Source organism: Gadus macrocephalus, chromosome 6, assembly GCF_031168955.1.
Source record: "Gadus macrocephalus chromosome 6, ASM3116895v1".
Taxonomy (NCBI): domain Eukaryota; kingdom Metazoa; phylum Chordata; class Actinopteri; order Gadiformes; family Gadidae; genus Gadus; species Gadus macrocephalus.
This window is the reverse complement of record NC_082387.1, coordinates 10,533,211-10,538,210: the sequence shown is the minus strand read 5'-3', so window position 1 is coordinate 10,538,210 and position 5,000 is coordinate 10,533,211.

The window sequence follows — 5,000 nt, the reverse complement described above, 5'->3', positions numbered from 1 at the left end:
CTTTCCAAGTGCACTCTTCATTTGACACACCTGCAATAACACTTCTACAGCAGATCGAGATTTCCCCTCTCATTGGCTAATGCTTTGATCATTGTCTTACTGACGGATCAAACTCTTTTTGTGGGTTACATGGCAACAGCCCCTCTGCCAGTTTAGCGGTGAGCCTTTCGAAGAATATAATTTCCGTTTCCTACGAATGACACGTTGTGTTTCATCCACTTAGTCTGTTGAGCTGTGAGCATTGTGAGAGCTGTCTAACGGCTTCTCCGGTGTTGGCTAAGCAGAATGTGAGCGCTTGGCCTGGATTCAAGGAAGCAGTCTTTGGAGAAACCACATAGTAAGGCCCAATCCCATTTCTACCCCTTCCCCCTTCCCCTTCCCCTTCCCCTTCCCCTTCCCCTTCCCCTTCCCCTTCCCCTTCCCCCTTCAAAACAAGGGGGAGGGGTAAGGGTAAGGGGTAAGGGGTAAGGGGTAGAAATTGGATTGGGCCTAAATCTCACGGCAGTCTTTCTAGCCCTCAGCCCACCCCACACACTAAAGGAGCCAATAGCTCAGAGGAGAGGGTGTCACACATATAAACACACATGTGATATCATTTGACAATAAACCGATGCAAACAACTCACACACACATTTACATGCACACTCGTTTGTATATGCACGCAAACACACACACATGCTCACACACACACACACACACACACACACACACACACACACACACACACACACACACACACACACACACACACACACACACACACACACACACACACACACACACACAAAAGACAAACACACACACACACACACGCACACACACATGCAAACAGACAAACATACATTTAAACACCCACACACACACACACAGACACACACACTCTCTCTCACACACACACACACACACACACACGCACACACACATAATCTCTCACTATCTACCACCATCTCTCTGTGTGGCTCACAGTGGAGCGTGTGAGCAGCTCTAGGAAGAGATTCCTGGCCGCGGGGCAGGGCTGCTGAGCTCAGCAGCAGGCCGTGATGTGAGAGAACTGACTGGAGGACAGGACTGGCCTGCTGCATCGGTCTGGTCCCACCAGCAATCAATCGGCCCATCAATAAGCCTCTATCTGTTATAGTGCAGTTCCCGATTACTCAATAAAACCACGGCTACTGCTGCCTCCTTCCATATCAGCCCCTGTCTCTCACGCACACAAACAGACACACACACACACACACACACACACACACACACATCCTTAGAATAACACACTCAAGTCAGTGTGGGACTGTGTGTGTGTGTGTGTGTGTGTGTGTGTGTGTGTGTGTGTGTGTGTGTGTGTGTGTGTGTGTGTGTGTGTGTGTGTGTGTATATGGGGTCTTTGTGTGTATGTATCCGTGAAGGTGTGTGTGCGTGTGTGTGTGTGTGTGTTTGTGAGTGTACATGGGGTCTTTGTGTGCGTGCGTGCGTGCGTGCGTGTGTGTGTGTGTGTGTGTGTGTGTGTGTGTGTGTGTGTGTGTGTGTGTGTGTGTGTGTGTGTGTGTGTGTGTGTGTGTGTGTGTGTGTGAGCATCTGTTGCCATCTGTTTTGGCAGTTTGACTATCTGCTGATTTCCAGCAGGACATAACATTGATCGATGGCTTAAACCTGATTAGCATGGACCGTATCATGAAGACATCTAGAGCACTGACAAGAAAAAGACCCAACAACACACCACGCATACACTATCTGCTGGGAGGTCGTCCAAGTATGTACCGTTAAGGAGGAAATAAAAGCGTGTTTCTGTGTGCATGTGTGTGTGTATGTGTCTGTCTGTATGTGTGTAGGTTTTCAGTGACAGATTGTGCCTTTGTGTACAACACATCCCCAGGTTTAATAACAATTGATGAGAGAGGGTTTAAAAAGCCACCATATTGTAGACAAAATTACAAAAACATTATTTTTGTAACAGGATGAGCTCTGAAGTTTATCCAGTGCAGAAATTATGAGCGGTGTGTTTTTTGTTGTGTGTATGCATTTGTAGGCTGCATGTCTACCATGGCAACTATACATTCGCGATTTCAGTGAGTGAATATAAAATTGCGGTATATCATAATTTTGTATGTTTTTATGGATCAAGAAAGTCATGATAGTCTAGTAGTCCAGGTGTTTGACTTCCAATCAAAGGGTTTTGGGTTCTAACTCCAAGGTACAGCATACCTCTAGACATCGTTTAGGCAGATGCCATAGCCCCTACCTCATAAAAGGGCCAATATGTGAAAGTAGTTTTTGGAAAAAGTGACAGACAATAGCTAAATTATTGAACCTGTGAGCTAGTTTTCTCAAAGGTGTGCAATCTGCTCTTCCAGTTGCTGTTCATCTCTCTCTCTCTCTCTCTCTCTCTCTCTCTCTCTCTCTCTCTCTCTCTCTCTCTCTTCGGCAGGCGCTCCTCTCACTGGATGAGAGAAATCTGTCGTCCAGCTTAGAAGGCTGTCTGAGGCCAAGCTCATTAGCACCACAGGAAGAACTCCTCAGGAGAAATAAAAGACATCATAATAGCCGTGATGGGTCGGAGAAAGATAAAAGGGAAAAAAATATCAATTCTTCAAAAGACTCAGTATGAAAAACTGTCATTGTTCCCATTCTGCTTTCTGTCTCGCACCTGGGTACATTCTGTGCCCCAGAAAAATAGCACAGTTTTTCGTGTGACCGGTGCGTTTGGCAACATATCTTACGCAGTTTGCCAAAGCGTTTGTTCTTTACATGGAAAAAGCCATTTTGTCCTCCAAGGAAAGACTAGAAAATTGGCAATTGTAACAGTCACTTCTAAAGTCACAGTAGATAAAGGGATTAAGAGAAGATTGCATAGGCTGCATGCTGGGGTCTTGAACGTGACTCAGTGTAATTGAGAAAACTAAATTGAACCACACATTTAGAGTTGCTGCCAGTGACACGCTTTGCAGGTCTCCTTTTTTGGCGTATACACAAATGTGTTGCAGAGTGTTTCTTTTTTTCCCCCCCTTTCCAACGTAAGGAAGAAAAATAACTAGAATCGCTTCATTTGAACCAAAATTATGCAAGAAAATCGACCATCGACTTTCCGACTTCCCAAAAAAACGGAGCGGATGTCCCTGAGCGGATGTCCCTGAGCGGTACGACCCACCCATCAGGGTGAAGGTAAACAGCGGGTTAGAAACCACTCCCAGGGGCTGTGGGGCCAAGGGAGGGAAGGGCATGATAAATGTGGTCTGTTTAGCAGCGTGGAAGCACCTCAAATGGCTGGGACATTAAAGGAAAATGGTATTCATGAAGAGGTCATTAAAAGTACATTTTGCACTAAAACACAATTCGGCCCTATTTTCCATGGGTTTTTAATTATTTATATCTCCTGTGTGGTGCATATTTGTATTATTATTTGTATATTTCATCGCAACTATTGATGATGGTCGATTTTGCATACTCTGTTGGTTCTGTGTGAGGGAGCCACCGGATACGAAATGCAGTCATTTCTGACAATCAGGTTTGATGAAGTGAAACCTCATGGAAAAAGGAAAAGATTGGACAAAGTTGGGAGTAAGTGAGTCATAGCAGACACACACACACGCAGGCACGCACGCACGCATGCACGCACCCACGCACGCACGCACGCACCCACGCACGCACAAACACACACACACACACACACACACACACACACACACACACACACACACACACATGAACACACACACACGCACAGACACACACACACATATATAAACACACACAGACACACACACATACACACACACACACACACACACACACACACACACACACACACACACACACACACACACACACACACACACAAACACACAACCAGGCAGGCAAGCAAATGCAGGCAAACATATAAAAACACGCAGACGCACACCACACTCTCTCGCACAGGTGTTAATCAGCAAGTGTCTGAACTTCTGGTGACTCTCCTCTCTTTTCCCTTGTGGCCCCTCAGACCCATCTGTGGCCCCCAATGATTCTGCTGCTTGTCTTCTGCTCCTTGGAGTTTGGTTCTGCTGCTGGTCTTCTGTTCTGGGAGTTTAGTTCTGCTGCTGGTCTTTTGTTCTGGGAGTTTGGTTCTGCTGCTGGTCTTCTGTTCCTGGGAGTTTGGTTCTGCTGCTGGTCTTCTGTTCCTGGGAGTTTGGTTCTGCTGCTTGTCTTCTGTTCCTGGGAGTTTGGTTCTGCTGCTTGTCTTCTGTTCCTGGGAGTTTGGTTCTGCTGCTTGTCTTCTGTTCCTGGGAGTTTGGTTCTGCTGCTTGTCTTCTGTTCCTGGGAGTTTGGTTGGAGTACCATTGGTGGATGTCCATGCTGATAACCATAGTACCAGTAACCTGAGGCATATCTGCAGGCAGTGGTGTGTGTCTGTAGGTGGCAGAGGTAGGGGATTTGTAGTAAGCATACTCAATATCCAGTCCTAGGCCCAGTATGTAGCTTTACTGACCTTGAGGGTTTGATATCGATTGACTTCCTGAGCTGTGTGTGTGTGTGTGTGTGTGTGTGTGTGTGTGTGTGTGTGTGTGTGTGTGTGTGTGTGTGTGTGTGTGTGTGTGTGTGTGTGTGTGTGTGTGTGTGTGTGTGAGAGAGAGAGACAGGGGGGTGCAGGCTTTACCAAAGTAGGAGAAAACTGATACCACCATAGATGATGAATCATTGATAGGGAAGATTTTCACTCTTGTTTGCTCTCTCGCTCTTTCTCTCCCACTCTGCCTGTCATTCTCTTGCCCTTTAACCCTTCTCTCTCTCACTCTGTCTCTTTAGGCCTTTCTCTCTCTCTCTCTCTCTCTCTCTCTCTCTCTCTCTCTCTCTCTCTCTCTCTCTCTCTCTCTCTCTCTCTCTCTCTCTCTCTCTCTCTCTCTCTTTCTTATTTTCTCTGTTTTTCACTAGCTTCCTCGCTACTTCCCAATTTATGCTTTTGCTTTACTCTTTTGGGAAGTTTTCAAGTTTATATGTTTATATGTTTTTGTTTTAATTGATTTGCCATG